The 21,110-nt window shown below is 32.9% G+C and overlaps 1 pseudogene across 1 annotated transcript in view; it reads left to right on the forward strand.

Annotated features, from left to right (window-relative positions):
• The window catches only part of LOC307186337 (dysbindin-like), a 35,192-nt pseudogene extending 19,499 nt beyond the window's left edge, over positions 1–15,693 (forward strand). Inside the window, exons 2-3 of the transcript in view lie at positions 14,636–14,965; positions 15,399–15,693. The product of the transcript in view is annotated as a dysbindin-like (transcript). The remainder of the gene's footprint in view (positions 1–14,635; positions 14,966–15,398) is intronic.
• The last annotated feature ends 5,417 nt before the right edge of the window (positions 15,694–21,110 follow it).

Consider the following 21,110-nt stretch of genomic DNA (forward strand, 5'->3'; position numbering starts at 1 on the left):
CTGGGTAAACTGGACAGCTACATGTAAAAGTATGAAAGTAAAACACTCCCTAACACCATACACAAAAATAAATTCCAAATGGATTAAAGACGTAAATGTAAGGCCAGACACTATAAAACTCTTAGAGGAAAATATAGGAAGGACACTCTGACATAAATCACAGCAAGATCTTTTTTGAGCCACCTCCTAGAGTAATGGAAATAAAAACAAAAATAAACAAATGGGACCTAATGAAACTTAAAAGCTTTTGCACAGTGAAGGAAACTACAAATAAGATGGAAAGACAACCCTCAGAATGGGAGAAAATATTTGCAAATGAATAAATGGACAAAGGATTAATGTCCAAAATATATAAATAGCACATGCAGCTCAATATTAAAAACAATAAACTGCCCAATCTAAACATGGGCAGAAGACCTAAATAGACATTTCTCCAATGAAGACATACAGATGGCCAAGAGACAGATGAAAAGGTGCTCAATATCACTAATCATTAGAGAAATGCAAATCAAAACTACAATGAGGTGCTGAGAACTACAATCAAAACTACCTTACACCAGTTAGAATGGGCATAATCATAAAATTTACAAACAACAAATGCTGGAGAGGATGTGGAGAAAAGGGAACCCTCTTACACTGTTGTTAGGAATGTAAATTGATAGAGCCACTATGGAGAACAGTATGGAGGTTCCTTAAAAAACTAAAAATAGAGATACCATATGACCCAGCATCCCACTACTGGGCATATACCCAGAGGAAACCATAATTCAAAAAGACACATGTACCCCAATGTTCATTGCAGCACAATTTACAATAGCCAGGTCATGGAAGCAACTTAAATGCCCATTGACAGACGAATGGACAAAGAAGGTGTGGTACATATATACAATGGAATATTACTCAGCCATAAAAAGGAATGAAATTGGGTCATTTGTAGAGATGTGAATGGGCCTAGAGGATGTCTTTCAGAATGAAGTAAGTCAGAAAGAGAAAAACAAATGTCATATATTAATGCATATATGTGGAATGTAGAAAAATGGTACAGATGAGCTGCTTTGCAAGGCAGAAATAGAGACACAGATGTAGAGAACAAATGTTTGGATGCCAAGGTGGAAAGCAGGGGTGGGGGTGGGGATGAATTTGGAGATTGAGATTGACATATATACACCAATATGTATAAAATATATAACTAATAAGAACCTTCTGTATACAAAAATAAAATTCAGACAAGAAGCCAACGGAAATGCACATGTACTATTCGTAAGAGTTAGTTTGGTGCACCCAATCTGAAGACAAATCTGTGAGTACTTAACCAAATATAATAAATTGTAATCTATGATCCAGAATTCCTATAACAGAAAAAAAGCATATGTATGTTCATAGGAGAGCATGTGTGAGGCTATTCATCTTAGCACTGTTGTGGTTATGAGGATTCTGAGGCAATTTAGAAACATTAAACATCTATCTTGAAAGCTCAATATATTTTTCGTTTTCTTTTTATTTACTTTTCTTCTATTTTTTAAAACACTGTAAAACAAATAATCTGTAGCCTGTGGACACCTTTGGTAACCTACTCTAGTAATTTTTCATTTTCCTTCAAAACCTTATTTGTATTTAACTTTATATATGCTCTTGTATTCAAAACCATGTTCACCTATACTAACATATGTGAGTTGAGGCAGAGATCAGAGAAATACATTACAATAATATTTTATATAATATGAATCAACTATACTTCTATAAAAAGATTAAATAGATCACTGGTTTACTCTCTTTATACATATTTGTTTATTATACTATTACATATTATTTGTGGTATTGAATATGTAAATATTTTATCTTTTATTTTCTCAACTGTTAGCCACAAAGAACTTAAATTTCTTTCCTTTCTTCCTTTCCCATACTTTTCTTGCTTCATCTCCTCACTTTCATCTCTCCTGCACTTCTTGATCATTGTATTCTTTGAAAGTATCACTTCTTAAGGGGATACAAATCTATTACAATTTAGAAGGCGTTATTCAATGCCTTTATTGAAGTTACTAAAACAAACCCACAAAAAACAAACAACAAAAAAGAGATCCAGTTATATAATAGCCACTTTTGGAACCCTAGCAAAGAGAACTTTTGCTGAGGTGCAAGAAATGAACACAATTTGTTTACAGAACCTTCCCAGTATATCACATTCACTGTTACTTAAGTAAATAGATATTTCACAATAAATCAATTGTGAACTGGAATTAGATTGGTAAACTCTCTGCATATAAATGTATGAATTAAATAGAAGTTGCCCTACATGTAAGGTAACAACACAAGTATTTCCAAAGAGAAATAGAGAAAAAAGATTTTGCAAACATCTAGTTAATATAAAGGTCATTTTTTCTCCCTTTAAAAAAAATAAACTATACAAATCATCTAACACCTAATGCAATACAATGTAATTTTAAAATAGCTTAGGGGAGTAAATTATGTGTCAGAACTTTCTAAAAGTAACTAATCAAATTAGCTTTTAAAAATAACATAGGAATGATGATTATAATTCTGAATATCTCCAGAAGGTGAAAAATCAATATCATAAAATTTAAAAATTAATTTTCTTACTAAATTCAAGGAAATAATTTTTATTATATAACAGGAAATTATCACACACATACACATAAACCTACAGGAGACTGAGTGGAAATTAGTTCAGTTTATTGTATCAGCCAATCTTATCCATATGACCCCAAGTAATAGACTTTACTAATTGCACATTAGTTTATAGGAACCAGGAGAAACAAATCAAACCAATATTTTCATTTATGGATGGTTTTGTCTTATTTGTATATATCAATTAACAGAGGCTTTATACAAGTTGTCATTGGAAGGTAAATCAATTAAACATTTCCATAATCTACCAATTAGATCATGAAATTGATCATTATAATGATAATGCGATTTTGAGCATTTAGTTTGTTTCCAAAGACTATATTTTATACTTCATGTTTATTATTACACATAATAATTTTTGCTCATAGCAACCCTTAAATAGGGTTATGTTTTTATCCCCATGTTACAGATGGGAGAAATGGGATACAGCCCTTGCCTTGCTCATCATTATAGAAGGTCCATACGAATAGCCAATGTTTGAATCCTGGCCATATAAAAATACTATCTTGTGCTGTAATATAGGCCAATACACACTGGAAACCAATTTGGAAACAAGGTTGGCAATTCAATACCATGAAAATTGAAAACACATGTTCAACAGAGTTATATGCACATATACATAGAAACTTTATTTATAGTAACCAAATATTGGAAAAAATACATGTCCTCAACAGAAGAATGGAAAAACAAATATGGTATATCTACACAGTTAAATACTACTCAGCAATAGTAGGAACAAACTACTGCTACATTCAATATCATTTTACTGAATAAAAGAAGACAGAGAAAAGATTGTTCATCATATTATTACATTTCATAAAATTCTAGAATATGAAATCAATTCAATGGTGGCACAAATCTGATCAGATTTTGCCTGGGGTTGGAATAAAGAGAAGGATGCATTAATAGGGCCACAGGAACCTGCAGAGTTTGATAGAAATGTTTCGTACTTTGAATGTGATGGTGATTTAATATTTTATGAATATATTTAAAAAACACCAAGATGTATAATTTAAATATAGGCAGTTTATTGTACATAAATTAAACCTTATTAAATCTGTAAAAGGATTAAAGGGTTTAAGATTATATGCCATCTGACATCTGTGACACATTAAAAGTTTCAAATTTTCTCTTTATTTCCTTGAAACTTTTCATTTATTGGGAACAAGAGGTAATGGAGACACTGTGCATTTCATGGCTATTATAGTAAAATAACTAGGCCTTTGAATCACAAAGACTTGATTAAGTGTTTAATTCCAAGTGCCATGTTTCCCCAACAGAGGGGTTACACAAATCCACCAATAATTTGTCCTGCCACAGAAACATGGATGATATGGAAACAGGACTCACAGTGAGGATCTCTAATGCTCTGCTACAATGTAGCTCAGAGCCTAGGCTGGTTATGCAAGGTATCACATACAGTGACAATAGATGAGTATAGACCCTGAAAAAATGCCAGCTTATTTAAGGGAAAGGAGAGTGAAAGAAATGTCTGTAATCAAATGGGTGTAAATAGAATGCCTGGGATGAGAAATCGGAGTTAGTTCTAACTGGTAAGAAATAAGGTGGTACTTCAGTGGAATTAGTAGCGAAGAATAATCACACTATGAGTAAGAGCATCTAAGTCATTGACTTCATATGGATCTGGCAAAAACAACAAAGATATAAAATTTAAGTGACCCGCCCCCAAACGGTGTACGAGGTTATCCTGGGTTAGTTATACAGTGAACATTTTACTCTAGAATAATTTAACTGAATCCTGATAGAAGTGTAGGATATACAGAGGAAAGGCATCTTCCAGGCAGATGAAAACATGGCTATCGACCTGAAGGCATAATACAGTGTAGTATATTTTGGAAGTTGATGTAGCCAGATAGTACTATATTTTGAGAAGTGAGAAAGAAAACAATGGGGTAAAGATTGCAAAAGAAGGAGTAAATCATAAGGAATCTTTTATTCCATTTCTAACTTAAGATCTATTTTGTGGTTAACAGAAACCGTTGATTGATTTTAAGCAGGGAAATAAAATAACTCAGTTTGCATTTTAGAGCACCTAGTTTTCAGTTGGGAAGAGACATTTGATGGGGCATTCCTGACCATGTGACTTTACATTATATTATACACTATGATACTAGATACTAATATCCAAGACACTGTGAGACCAGAAACTGCAGAGGTGGGGATAGTCTTTATATTAAGTTGAATATACAGAACCTGATGACAGATACATTTGAAAGAGGGGATAAAAGGTATAAGGGTAGTGTAAATTGCTTCAATAATTTCTGGTTTGGGCAACTTTTTAGTTTATGGTGTTGTATGTTAATATTGGAAATAGTGTGGACAAGCATTTTTCACATTCGGCATGTTTAGTTTCACATGTCTATGGGAGGGCTCAGATAAGATGTACAGTACTTAGGTATATATTTGTCTGGAACCCAGGATAGTTACCTGGACTAGAGATACAGATTTAGGAGGCTTCAGAGTATGACTAGTAAACCAAGGAATGGATGAAATCTTTGAGACAGGCATTTTAAATTGAGGAGACTGAGAGAGAGACAGAGAGACAAAGACAGAGAAAGAGACAGAGATACACAAAGAGGGAAAACAACAGGAGAGGGAAAGAGGAGAAGAGGAAACAGATGTGTGAATTGAAACGGAATGTTCATAATTAAACAATAAAAACTGTACAAAACTGGTTTTTCATAAGCAAAGTAGGAGAAAATTTCCATGAAGGTATGAATAATTGTTTACAATGTACAAAGAGCAAGTAAAACATAAAGATTGAAATAATTCACTAAAATGGGCAAATTTCAATGGTGAAAGATGCCAGATTAAAGTAGGCCGGATACTAACTAGAAAGTATGAGGCCATGATTTTCAGTTTGGCTTAGTCCTGTTTGATGTTGAGATATGAAGATGAAAAGAGGGGAGGGAAAATAAAACATAATCAGAAACTGGCACAGAGTAGAGACCAGAAATTTTACTTATCTAGTAGTTTAATTTTAAGTTCATAAGCATCCAATATTTACTCACTACTAGGCATTTATCTTCACTGAAGACACAAATCAACTGACCACATTTTTCATCCTATTCAGTAGGAACTGCTTGAATAGAATCTGAATTAGTTTATCCAGTTTCAGGATCAAAAGTTCTCTGTTCAGGGAGGTGCTATAGAATGACAAAAAAACAAGAACTGAATTGGAAATGAGTAGGTAAGTTAAAAACAAGTCTCAGAAAACAGGTTTTATTATTTCTGTTGAAAATAAAATAAAAAATACTCTAACTCATTATACTATCCTAGCCTTTCCTTATTTATCAACTTTATATTACAATTCTAGAACCAAAAACACATCATGAAAATAGGAAGAAAACTATATACAGAACCTCTAACATTTGATAAGAATTTATTAATATGATTTGCATCAATATATTGCTCTCTATTTCAAAAATTTTTTCCTTTTATAAGGGTCTTTCTTGTACTATCTCTTTGATCCTAAAGAAAAGTAGGTAATTAGAATACCATTTTGGGGGGGATTTTGTTTTAGGTGAAGTAATTGAAGTTTCAGGGGCCCCAGGGAGGTGATTAAGATCTTTTATTCTGGAGCTTGATGCTTGAAGATTATATAAGAACAATAAGGCTACAGACATTACTCATATAGACTCCTAATTTATTCAAGTTTGAGGGAAAAAAGAATGTAAGCAAAAACTATATTGGTATTCATCTTATCATGAATTTCCCAGTACACTCTCTTATTGATTTAATGATTCTTTGAAAATGGACATTTAAAGCAGGAAACAGAAAAGATACACTGTAAGAAGACTATGGAGGAGTTATATATGGGGGTGGGCATGAATCATGCTCACCATGTAGAAAAGTGCTTGCTGAGCCTTTGAAATACTCTGTGCAATTTGTTTATAAGAGGCATTTGCAAAATTATTATTTGCCTTGCTCTTGTGTCTACATTTGTGCTTGTGCCCTCCAAGTTATGATTTGCTATTAAAGATATTTTGATATATATTTTGTCTTAGAAAAATATGAATTTAAGTTTAGAATCAGTCCTCAGTATAGCCTATTTTTCTTCTGATATATTCCAACCTGTTAATTTAAGATGATGTTGAAAGAGGACTGGAATTATATTTGGGTTTTTCCCTTTCTGAATGTCACTTGTACCTCTTATTACATAAGCTTGGATAAGGCACTTGAGTGCTTTGATTATTTTTTTCTGTAATTTTGAGAATACAGTAGCTTTTTTAACTTTTTCTTTTATATCGGAATATATATAATATAGTTGATTAACAATGTTGTGTTAGTTTCAGGTGTACAACAAAGTGATTCACTTATACAGGTATCTATTCTTTTTTTGTAGCTTATAAACAACAGAAATTTATTTTTCACAGTTCTGAAGGCTAGAAGTCCAAGGTCAGGGTGCCAGCATGGTTGGATTTTAGTGAAGGCCCTTTTCTGGGTTGCAGACTGCCTATTTCTTGCCGTGTTCTCACCTGGTAGAAGGGGCTGGGGATCCCTATGGAGCCTCTTTTACAAGGCACTAATCCCATTCAGGAGGGCTCCACCCTCATGACTTAGACACTTCACACAGGCTATACCTCCTAATACCATCACCTTTGGGGATTAGAATTTCAACATATAAATTCTGGGGTGACATAAACATTCAGACCATAGCATCTTCTCATTGGTTCTGTGACATCAACATGTATCTATTCTTTTTCAAATTATTTTCCCAATTAGATTATTACAGAATATTGAGCAGAGTTCTAAATACTTCACTGGGCTATACTAAAAATCAGCTAATGAATGCATAATTAATGGAACATATAGCTGAAGCAACATGGTACAATGGTAAAGAATGCTGAAGAACCAAATTCTGTGTTTAAATACTGATTTTGCCACTTTTCAGCTGTGTATGCTTATCAAGTAACTTAGCCTCTCTCTGCCTCAGTTTCCTTATCTGTAAAATCAGTATGATAATAATAGTTCTGACATCATGTGACTGTGAGAATAGAAGGAAATAATCTATCCAATGCTCTTAGAACTGTGTCTAGAGTATAGTAAGAATTATTCAAATATTTAGTGATGATGATGGTGATGGTGATGATGATGATGATGATGACAATGTGCCAGGCACCAAGATACAGTGCTTAAGAAATCACAATTATTTTTTTCAGTAGGAAAGTTGAAGAGACACAGAATCTTAAAATTATAGTGCTGAAACTCTATTAATAAAACCTATGATATTTCTGAAATTTAACTCATAAAGCCTACTAATAAATTTAAACTTCCTCAAATGATTTGCATGCTAAATCATGTTGAGCCACTTTTAGGTGTTTTCTTTTGACAGAATCCCTAAGAGACTATGGGATGTGATGCAAAGGTCCAGGATCTGTCTCATCCAACCTTGTGCTGAGATCTCCTCATTTATAAAATGAACTTGCTGAATAACATGTTTTCTTAGGTTTATTACAGGCTGAAATTTAATGCTCTAGTGATTCCTTTATGTATAATTCTACAATTGAGAATGCAATAATGATAATTATTGCTTTGCAAGCTACTAGTTTCATTGCAAATGTCATTACTTATAATAAATACAGGATAGCCAAAAGAAGTACTTTCTAAAATATTATGTAAAATTAAAATGAGCATATAATTCTTTTAAAATAATTAATCTTGAAATAGTAACATGTTTTATAAAAAAAGTTCCAAAATGAAAATTTTGGAATTATCTCTACATACATATTCCAAGAGGCAAACAAGTTCTCAAGGATCATTATTGAATGCTTATAGAATATTAAAAAATAAAAAGGAATATAAGTCAAAACAATATTTAACACAGTATTCTAAAAAATCATTTGTAGATTATGATATAATAAAGAAGAAAAAGAAAAAAGTTAACTATATCTCTTCTGGGGTATGTGTGACTCCCAGCTTGAATTTTTAAAAATTCTACTGAATACTCCAATTTTGTCAAAAACAAAACAACAACAAGAAACGCACACACAAAACTACCACAGCACTCCCAAAGCTGTGCAGTGCTCCAGTGGCATATATTCTCACAGTTCACAAAGCATTTCCACAAACATTTCCTGGGACCCTCACAAAAAAACCCTGTGATTTAGGCAAAATATGTCTCTCAATATCTTTCCATACTCCTACATTTTCTCCAAATAGATTATGTGACAATTAGTGTCACTTCCATATCAGAAAAATAAACACATACAGCTACTTTGTGTTACATCTAAAGAATGGCTTAATTATAATATTGTGGGTCAAAGACTGAGTTTTCCTTTTTCTACAGAAAAGCAGTGTTCACTCTGCCAAACATTTAGAGTATAAAGCTTCAGCATCTATAAAATATGAACAAAAAATAATTACCTCAATTGTTGCAAAAATTCAATAACGTGCTTAGAAATTTTCACATAATAATCTGCAGACAATAAATGCCTCTACATCTTAGTGCTTTTCTTCTTTTCTGAAAAACACTAAGAGATTTCATTTGTACAGTAGAAATGGCTTCATGATCAGGAAGTTGGAATTAATATTCTACCACAGACTATCAGAATATGTTATTGAGTTTTTATTGCAAGTAAAATTCAAATAATACTACCTTCAGTGTTACTAACACTACTAGTAGTAAATATAATATTATCAGCAGAAATAATACTAATAATTATAATAATGACTAGATTTTATATAGTGCTTTTTTGTGTCTGATATTAGTCATTTCTATCTTCACGATAACCCTATATTATTATCCTATTTTAAATACAAAAAAACTAAGGGACTTGACTTGCCTAAGAGCAAAGTTCTGGTTACTAGTGAAGTTGAGATTTGAACCTATGAAATTTTCACCTTCAGGGCTCATGCTCTTTATAATTGTTCTATAGGTTATTTGTAATTTATAGAAGCTCTATAATAGAGTTATGATTATATTTTTAGAAAAATTGCTTGGCTAAACATATGGAATTGCGTGCCAGTTTAAGCATTTTTCAGGCAGACTCAATGTGAAATAAACAAATACATTAAATAACATTCATATGAGCTTCTTTTTTGTTGTTGTTGTTTCCTATTTCCATGTAGTAGAAGTAGGATCTTATTTTTTGAAGAACAGAAATGTTAAAATTGACAAATAATTTGGAATAGATAATAGTGTGCCTTTTGAGTGCCTTAATTATGTAATGAACATTTGCTGTTTGTGCATATTCTACTTTATTTTACCACTTGAAAAAGCCAGTAGATATAAATAATGTAATAATTGTGAGGAGTTTTGCATTTCTGGAGAGGACATTACAAATAAAATGATCAACACAATAATTCAAAATTGTGTGAGGCATAATATTTTCCAAATTTTTCATATTCTATTATGTAACTATTTCCAGTGTCTTTCAAGATAAGGAGAATCAATTTTTCTTGAAGATACAGATTAGGCAACTGCAAAGAAAAATTCAAGTGACCTTAAGGATTTTCTCCCCTTAGTCATTCTTACGCTGATTGTTCTAGCTTTCCACAGAAGGTAATAATATCTTTTGAATTACTGAACCATTAGTTCACTCTTAACCTTGATGAAAACTTCAAGAAATGTCTTATTACAAGAATAATTGTGAGGGAACATAAGGTGTTATTTTGGTTTGTACTTCATATTTTATATTATAACAGATATAGCATTAACATTAACAAATATGGCATTATTGATGTTGGAATTTTTTTATTTAAGCTCTTGGCAAGTTTCCATATTTTTATTATAAAAAGTACAAGCTTTTCTGAGAAAAACAAAAACATAAAGAAGCAGAAGAATTTTAAAATATGTTCTAACCAAGGTGGCTATCATGTAACACACAAGATAAAATAATGAACTTTACTGATTTTATTCTTGTTTCTAATTATTTATTCTAATATTTTCCAAGATGTTCATTTTATATTTTGAATACCGAATTTTAAATTTATAGAAATATATGTTTAAGTTATGAGTTTATGAATTTTTATGCAACTTGCATTTTTACTTAATCCTGTAAATTTTTCCATATCAGTAAATATTCCTAAAAATAAAATTGATAGAGCTTGTTATTTCCAAAATTTAAGTGTCAAGCTACAGTTGCCCTTTAGATCTTCTGATTTTCACTCCCAGCTGCAGCTGTAAGGAGTCCCTCTCTTTACCTTGGTTAACGATGTGCTTCATCATCAATCTAAATATCTTAGTGTAGAAGAAAAAAATAATGAATTTGCCCCACTTCTTCATAGTTATTTTTGAATCATAATATAAAGCAAAAGTTACAAAATAAAGGTAATTATATTTCAGGTATTAGAAGTTCTTTAAATGAATATCTACAAAGTATTAATTTGGTATATACACCTTGCATTAAGAATTATTATAAATATTGTAACTATAATTTTAATACCAAGGATATTATAAACAAAACATTTAAGTGTATGCATATGTGTATATATGTATTTGCACATATGTATAGGATGAATATAGAGGCTATGTTTATTCCTAGTTGCATTAGATATGAACTCTCCCTTAATTTTACAAAAACTTATGTATAGATTTTTATGTGTATTCCTTTTTTATTGGGATTTGACTTTTATAAACTATTGAAAAAACAAATAATTTGTTGATGAAGCAGAAATCTTGCTCTTTGTGGTGGAAATGGCCCTTTATCATATGTCATCATCTGATGAAGACAATTCTGTTAGATCTACTGTAATGGGAATTTCTCTTTAGTATGTGGTATGTTGAAGATCGAAAAAAAAAAAAGTCTTGTCTAAGGTTCAACACTAATATGTGCTAGAACTTTGTCTGGATTCTATAAGTTTCAACCCAACATTTTATTTGCCATGTTCCACCAGAGTGAGAGTAGAGATGTTTTTTTTTTTCACCACTCTATTCCATAAGCTCTTGAAGCTCATGATAGAGAGAGAGAGAGACAGACAGAGAGAGACAGAGAGAGACAGAGAGAGAGATAGAGGTAGAGATATAAGTAGAGAGATATATTAAATATTTAGTGTTAAAATCCACAAAGGAAACCATAAAATCCCTAACAAACTTATCATTTGATTTTGTTTGATAATTAAGCTGTGCTGGAGCTCTATATGGAGTTAATTTTGAGGTTGTGAATTTTCCTTTGGTGATAGCCCATAAGAGGACAAACTGTGGAATGGAGTATGAAATGAGGGAGGAGGACCACAGGGATGAGACCTAAGCACTCCAAAGCCTCAGAGGACTGCTTGCCAACTCCAAGAAACAGGAGAACTTAAGGGACCTTGACCTGCAGATTCTAGCGAGAAGCCTTTCTTTTCACTTTGGGCAGACCTTATGATTCTGTTTTAACTTCATGAACTAAAAAAGAATAGCATAGGTATGCAATCACATCTCTGTAAGAAAAATATTTTAAAAAGTAACATCAAGGTAGCAACATAATCAAAATTAACAGTAGGGCTTCCCTGGTGGTGCAGTGGTTGAGAGTCCGCCTGCCCATGCAGGGGACACGGGTTCGTGCCCCGGTCTGGGAAAATCCCACGTGCCTTGGAGCGGCTGGGCCTGTGAGCCATGGCCGCTGAGCCTGCGTGTCCGGAGCCTGTGCTCCGCAACGGGTGAGGCCTGCATACCGCAAAAAAAAAAAAAAAATTAACAGTAGTTACTTACTACCATCACATATTCACTCAGTATTCAAATTTTCAATTGGCTGATAATGTTTCTGAATCATAATCCAAATAAGATCCTCACATTAGTTGCTATGTCTCTTAAAGTCTGTTTTTAGCTATAGCCTCCACTTCTCTCTCTCTCCCTGCCTCCTCTTATAATTCATTTGTTGAGGACACAGATTTACCTGTCCTTAGAGTTTTCTACTGTCTGGATAATGCTGATTGCATCCCCATGGTATGATTTAACATACCCCTCTGCCTTCTTTACATCCTGTAAATTCTTAGTTAGATCTAGAAGGCTTTTCCCTTTTGGACTATTATGCCATAAGGGCAGCTGTGTTCTTCCACAAAGAAAGTCATGAAGCAATACTGTCTCTTATTTTATCATAATAATAGTCATTGCTGATTAATATTAGGTATAGAAAAATAATATTTTAATTCTATAATTCTTTTTCATTTATTAAGTAGAATATTTCTATAAAAATTCATCTAATTTGCTGTATGTCTTGAATACACACACACACAACTTCTTTCTCATGACTTTTACCTTTTTAGACATTTTTGGGCTTTTTTACACTTTTATTTTCTAAATCCCATTTGTTGTTGTTGTTGTTGTTGTTGTTGTTTTGTGGTTCGCGGGCCTCTCATTGTTGTGGCCTCTCCCGTTGCAGAGCACAGGCCCCGGACGCGCAGGCTCAGTGGCCATGGCTCACGGACCCAGCCACTCCGCGGCATGTGGGATCCTCCCGGACCGGGGCAGGAACCCGTGCCCCCTGCACCGGCAGGCGGACTCTCAACTACTGTGCCTCCAGGGAAGCCCTATGTTATGTTTTTGATTGCATATATTCTCCATTGGAAACCTTTGTCATTTAGCCTTCATTCCAGAGATTCTACTCTTTAATTCTCATTTCTTTAATTCATTCAATTCTGATTTTATATTCTTTTATTTGTCCATTTGTAGTCAGATTCTTTGTATTTCTGATTTGTGGTATTATTTCAATTCTGCAAATGCTTGTTTAATTACATTTAATTCAGGTCAGAATGTTGTCTTACACTTTTCTTTTTTGTTCTTAGCTTAGTTTAGAGAAATTTTTGCCTAAAAATATTATGTTTATGCTTTCTTTTATTATGGTAGCTCTGATGGGATCAGTGTTCATATTTATTTGATGTTTTTAATTATTGTTTGATTTTTCTGGGACTAACAGCAGAAAAATTATATAAAGGTGAGGTTTGGTGGCATACTTCAATTCTTAGTTCAAGAGAAACCTTTCCTGCTGCTACAGTTTTCTTTCTTCAACAAATGGAAAGTAATAGAATCTCTTCTGTTCTAACACATTTTGATTCTTTGCTGTTTTCTAATTCTAGTAAGGTTTTGATTTTCAGCCATCTTTTTATTTCTGTTCACCACCAAGCCTCCAAAGAGTCCCTTCCTGAGGATCCTCCATTGCCTTCAGAGTTGTTGCTTGTATGACACTGCCGTCTTTGGTATCACATAATTTAAAGTCATTCTGTTTAATTCCCTATTAAATGTTCTCTGTGTTATCTTACCATGGTTAGGATCCTCTGCTTCTAAATATAAATATTATTAGATGTTATCTGTGGTCATCCCTACTAGAACCGTACAGCACTCTCCTGTGTTCATCACAATTGCCTGTTAACCTCCATTCAGGCGTGGGCTCCACTTAAGTACAGGCATTAAACACACTCTGTGGTCTTGGGTGGCTATGCACCATTAAAGTAAACTGAAGGAGTATTCTCTGTGTCCTAGTTATGCTGTTAATATTAACTATGCAAGATTTTCTTATCTAACTTTGTTGATCAGAAGTTTTTCCCTTGGAGGATGTGTAGAGATTCAAATTTAAAATGCTCCCATTATCCTTGAGGTACTTGGAAATTCTACAATAATATTTTGAATGGAACAAAGGTGCCAGAGTTTAGAAAGAATTCTAAATCACAAAGTCCTCCCAAGAAGGAAGACGATTGTAATTTATAAAAGCAAAGCGTTTATTCTTAGAATAATTCCTTCTCTCCTTCAGAGACCTTTGAATAGGCAGAATATGAAAAAGAGTATTCTAAGTGAATAGTGCACTGGAATCTAAGCATGATGAAACTAAAGAAGATAAAGGAGAACTGGGAATACTTTATTTCATCAAAAAGCAGAACTTGCATGAGTTAAAATGCCTTTAAATCATAGATAGCTTAAGTTTAAATAGCTTTAAAACATTTTTTAATATGTTGTTGAGAATAGGTATTATATTAGAATTAAAGAAATAAGAAAATATTGAGTTAGTTTATAACAATCTTTCTATAATTCTTCTTAACTAATATACTTCAGAAAGCTTTTCAACAACTGGAAAAATTGGCCCCAAAATATCCCATATTTGCCAAAGTGCTCTGCTGGACTAGAATTACTTAGCAGGTATGAAGATACATGGGCTGCACTTCACAGAAGAACCAAAGAATGTGCCGGTGCTAGAGAGCTGGTGGATAGCAAGGTGGTTATGCTTTCAGCACACTGGGAGAAAAAGAAGACAGAGCTAAGAGTTACAGGTGCATCCTCAGCAACTTCCAGGTTTAATACCAGATTTAGAATTTATGACAGCAAACCTGACATATTTAATGGCTAGTTTTTAGGAGATAAAAACCAGCTGCTGGGGCTTCCCTGGTGGTGCAGTGGTTAAGAATCCACCTGCCAATGTAGGGGACACGGATTCGACCCCTGGTCCGGGAAGATCCCACATGCCGCGGGGCAACTAAGCCCATGCACCACAACTACTGAGCCTGTGCTCTAGTACCACAACTACTGAAGCCCGTGGGCTTAGAGCCCGGGCTCTGCAACAAGAGAAGCCACCGTGGTGAGAAGCCCGTGCACCGCAATGAAAACCCCGTGCAACCAAAAATAAATAAATTAAATTAAAAATAAAAGAAAAAAACAGATAAGTTAACTGGGTAGGAAACACTTGTATTCTTTCAAGGATACCCCTTCCTCAGGCTCTCCAGATTTAAGGACTTTCATCTGAATTCCTCTCCAGTTTAAAAAAAAAAAAACACACAAAAAAACCCACCTGCTGAATCTGGACGTTTTATATGGGCAATAGAAAAATAAAATATAAGCAGTCCCAATAACTGGAAAATTACAGGAAAAATAAGAGGAATGAACTTGAAATCTTCAAAGTTGAACTAGATGTAGAGCACACCCAGAAGGTCTTGGAAATGGAGTATACCCAGCAAATGAGGCTGAAGGAGCAGCAGAAGGTTTTTGAGGAGGCCGTCTCGCAGGACGTGGAATAGTACCTTTCCACTGGTTACCTGCAGATAGCTGAGAGGTGCGGCAGTTGGGGAGAAGGCCCCCTGGCAGCAGGGACTCTCCCTGGGTGTGCAGAGATAGTGTAATGCCATGCTCCCTAGAATGGAAGGGGCATGGAATAAAGTCCTCATAAGTCCTGTTCTATTGTTAGACCCCCAAAATCAAAGACGATGCATCATGCCATATTTGTCTTGACATTGTTTTGCCTCATTCTATAGTTCTAGGCTTTAGTTGAAGATATTTAGAAAATGCAGAATATGTTAAAAAAAAGTTAAAAAGGCAAAGGAAATATACACATAATCCTACAGCACAGAATAATCCTTAATACTATTTTAGTGTAGCTCTTACCAGTTTGTGCATGTGAAAGAGTCAGTCTATTTGAGATTTTCTATTTATGTAATTGGTATAAAAATGTATATATACATCTGGCTTTGTATCTAAGTTTTCTTAACATTATATGGGAATCTTTCCTCCTATATTATTAACATTCTTGAAATGCTAAAAAAAAACATTATATCATTTCCATCTCTGTGTAAAAATTTTTATTTTTCATTTTGTAATAATTTTTGTATAATTTTGGATTAATTTTATTTATTAATAAATATATTAAAATAATCATACATATTCAGCATTTTTCTTTAAATTATTCTTTAATTTTTAATCACATATGTTCAGCATTTTTCTTTATCATGTTTCTAATTTTTGAAATATTAAAATATTTATCTTCATTTTAATTAATATAATTGTTTATTATTATTTTATTTATTTTATGAATTCCAAATAACATGCAGCATAGCACTATTATTGTTTTGGTATTCTGAGAAACATATATCTAAAACTTGCTTTATTATTTTCTTTCAGTATTTAAATCAATAAATAGGACATATGCTTTCTAACTTTAAATAGTAAAAAACAAATTTAAATAATCCAACAAAATTTTAAAAGAAAAATTAGACTACATGGGTGAGTTTCAAACATACAATAAACACTTGGAATAAATATAAGGACAAAAGAAACCACAATAAACGTGCAAGTGTTAAATAACAAGATTCAAAATAGACATACCTACAGTTTTATATAAAGCATATAAATGATGAATAATCAAAATATCCATGTATGTATACTTAAATTATACATACCTAAAGCTATCCCCAAAAGAACAAAAATAATGAAATTCATAGAAGTCACCAGGTAAATATTATTCAAAAGCAAGGAAGTGTAATAAAAAATAATGTAAGTTTAAAATTTATAGTGTAGCTCATATGCAGAAAATTTAACTTTCTTCCCAGACATATAATAAACTTAACTTAGTTAACAACTTCCATTTCTACCTGTGGTAGAAAAATTAATCTTGCCAAATTCATTCTATTTTTTAAACAGTCTAATTTTGGATAAATATTCTTCCAAGTTTAGGGTTCAGTTCTCTAACCTTTTACCAGTCCAATTATTTGCAGTAGTTTATGTATTGTCCCAAGGGAGTACTGGAGAGTCACTCATCCACGTGCTTTACTCTTTCCTCTGGCCTCTACCTCTGTGTCACGGTTCCTGCCTGATCTCAGAGTTTTATGACCTGGAATAATGTCCACATGCATCAATACGAGCTCCATGCATGAAGTTCACGCTGTCTGCAAACTGTCTTTAGTCTTTTCCAGTTAGTCAAACCTCCTAGAATTTCTACTATCATTATAGTATTTTGGTCATTGAAATTTTGTTCTAAGATTCACATGTAGAGAAAGCCCTCAGCAATCACTATTCTGTGTTTCAGGAAACATTTCCAACATGGATATCTCCTAAGTGATTCAAAATCCTTTCTCCACATCATAAAAGTAAAACAAAATTCTCTTCTGCTTTCAGGTTTTCCTACAACTTCTCTGGACTTCTATTAAATTATCCTAATAATTTCCATCATTGGGTATAAATTCAGGGAGGTAATGTTTCTGGGCCCCTTTAAAGGACCTATCAGTTTTAAAACCCAAGTCATAATGACTTAGATTATCTTCTGCCATCTGGTTTTCAAAAGCACACTTATATTTGTGTGGAAAAATGCTTCTTCTGTCATCACATAGTTGTCCCTATTCTATAGACCCAGGAATAAACTATGGTGGTCCAGGTGCTTAAATCTCTAGCTCCTTGGAATCTAAAATTTATCTCTTTCTCCATCAATTATTGGTCTTGCAAATGGAAACCTTGCTTTCATGGATATTGTTCCTGCAAGGTGCTTAAACTATTATTAAAGATTTAATTGTCTGAGATTATATGTGTATGTCTGCAGGACATGTATCTCCACCACCATTCAGTGACTAAATACTATCATTTAGTCTGCTGGAATTTGCTGTTTATCCTCTTTATCATATATGCAGATTGGGAAAAAAGGAAATAGAGAATGCTCTGTGAGAAGTACTTACAGCTCAGTCATAGAAGTAGTATATATCACTTTCTTCTACATTCCATTGGCCATAACCTAGTTCTATGTATGGTTCAACTTCACTCCAAAAGGCACAGAAAATATATCCTGACTGTATTCCCAGGAAAAAGAGTACATTGGGTTTTATGCACATCGATTAATCTCTAGCAAAACCTAACATTTTGCTTACCAAATATGTATTTTACTCCCACTCTCTTATTTAGAATATATTTAACCACTTGCCAATGAAGAAAAACCACAGTTTCATCCAATTCCTACATATAATTTACATTCAAGGATTTCTAGAGGATATACAGTCTTCTCTGTCAGATGGCAACATGGATCCTTGTGGTTGGCCAACATAAGAACTAGAAACTTTTCTTCACACCACCACTCCTCAACAATCAAATAACAGTAATGAGGCAGGGAGAGATAACTATAGAGAAATTAATGTAATGGAAGAGTAAAAACTAGATTAGAGCAGTAAAGGTCACTAGCAATTCTTAAATCTTGCTGTCATGTATGAGTTTCATTTTAGGCTCTGATTCTACTCTCTGGAAAGAACTGCTGTGTCTGTTTTTCTCTGTTGCTCTTGATTCTGCTCATTTGGAGGTTACTACTCATGTACTGGCTTCTCTGGCTATATCTGAAATGAACATAGGCCAGTAGCCTCTCATTACTTATTGGGCAGCCTCCACATGCTTCTCCACAATTGCTTAAGATGAACCGAAGAGTCACAGAATGTTTTAGACCAGTCTTATACTCTCCTTGACAATATGATTCTCTCCAAATTGAAGTCTTAAAAACAAAAACAAAAACAGCAAAAAAAAACAACAAAAAAACTAATCTGATTTTTGCTGCAGGGTATTAATAAGTTTTAGTGTGCCTCTACCACTCAAAAACTTCTTCAAGCTTCTCTCTTTTAGTTCTAGAAATGTCAAAATTTCCAAACTTTTATGCCCCAAACTGTAGGTCTTCTTCTATTCCCTTTCTTTTAAGTGACCAATTTTTCCTGAATTTATATATATTTTGTCATGCTTTATGAACGGCAGTCTGTAGTAACCAGTGCACAAATCCTTATGTTGATTAGTTTTCAAACGTTTAAAAAATTCTAGAAAACCCTGTTGATTTTTAGTGCAATTTAATTCTACTCAGAAAAAAAAATCTTTATTTCAAAGCTTTTAAATGTTTGAGACTTACTTTATGACCTAGAATATGTTATATTTTTGGAATGTGGACCATATTTACTCAAAAAAAGTGGTTTGGTAGTTGTGTTTAAAAGTATAAATTATGTCAAGTTGATTAATGTTGTTTGCTAATTTATATATATTTATTGACTATTTTGTCCACTTGCTCTATTATTTATTGAGAAAATAGTGTGTTAAAAATATCCAACTATAATTTTGAATCTGTTTATTTCTCCTTTTATATATTTAAACTCTTGCTTTATGTATTTCAAAGATGTCTCATTCGGCTCATACAAATTTAGGATTCTTATGTTCTTTTGAATAATCCCCTTTTCACTATGAAGTTTTCCTCTTTTATCACTGATAACATTCTCTCATTGAAGTATATTTTGCTATTAATATATTTTTTACCATTTTTGGCTAGTGTTTTCAATTTTTTTTTCTTATCCATCTTATTACTTTCAAAATTTCTGTATTTTTACATATAATGTATGTCCACTGCAAATGCACCACATTTATTTTTAATGCAGTGTGGTGATATTTATCTTTTACTTGGAGTGTTGAGTTCAGTTATATTTAGTATGAGAGCTGATATAATTGAGTACTTTTGTATTCAATTTATATTTGGGGGACTTCCCTGGTGGTCCAGTGGTAAAAAATCTGCCTTGCAATTCAGGGGACGTGGGTTCGATCCCTGATCAGGGACCTAAGATCCCACATGCCACGGGGTAACTAAGCCAGGGTGCCACAACTACTGAGCTCATGCTCCTCAATGAGAGAGCACACGTGCTGCAAACTACAGAGCCCACATGCTCTGGAGACTGTGCGCCACAACTAGAGAAGAGAAAGCCAGCAGGCAGAAAACTAGAGAGAAACCCCATGCCACAACGAAGAGCCCATGCCACAATGAAAGATCCTACATGCTGCAACTAAGACCCAATGCAGCCAAAAATAATAAAATTTTTAAAAAATTTATATTTGGTATCATGATCCTGAAGCCAAAACTGGGCATGGAAAATAAATGCATTTACACTAAATTTTAAACATGAATACAATTATACAAAAAAAATACCAAAATTGTACATTAAACATCATGAGCAAGTAGACTTTATTTCATGAATTCAAGAATGGTACATTGGGAAATTCCCCCAAATTAAAGGATGATTAGCATAATAAAATCTCAGTAAATAAAGAAAAGGCATATGATAACATTAAAAACATTTCTGATGCTTTCTTTGTAATTGCAAAATGGGAATATAAATGACTTAATATCTTTTAAAGAACCACAACAATATCATATTTAATAAAGAATTAATTTAAAGCATTCACACTAAAGTAAAAAATAAGAAAAGATGCTCCTATTTCCAATTAATGTTAACAGTTGGAAGCTCTATGAATTATCAGACAAAAAAACAAAAATTATACACATTTGAAAGAAAAAAATTATTATTTAAATAGACACGTTTAATGATAAGAATCTAATACGTTTTTCTGTAATAAAAGAGTTTAATGAGTATGACAAATGCGAAACACACACAAAATCAATGTTTTTGATACACTAGTAATAAAAAAATTTAAATACAATGAGAGCAGTATCTACTTTAATGTGTATGTTTTAAAACTAAAATTGGTCACTGTGTACTTGCATGGAAAAATTTCCTGTACATATTGTTAATTTAAGCAAACAAAGTGAAAATTTAAAAATGTTTAAATGCAAAATAATCTAAATTGCTTTAAAATTTCATTTTACTATTATCCTGTTTATTTAAAACACAAACAGTCAAAACAAAACTATATATATGTACATGTTTATAGAAAACAGAAAAATGATAAAAACAGTTAATTGTGTTTCCACTTGGGGATGAGAGTAGAATTTGGGGGAGGAAGTAGATCAAAAGATATATTTTTTAAT

Source organism: Stenella coeruleoalba (assembly GCF_951394435.1).
Source record: "Stenella coeruleoalba genome assembly, chromosome: 5".
Lineage (NCBI taxonomy): Eukaryota > Metazoa > Chordata > Mammalia > Artiodactyla > Delphinidae > Stenella > Stenella coeruleoalba.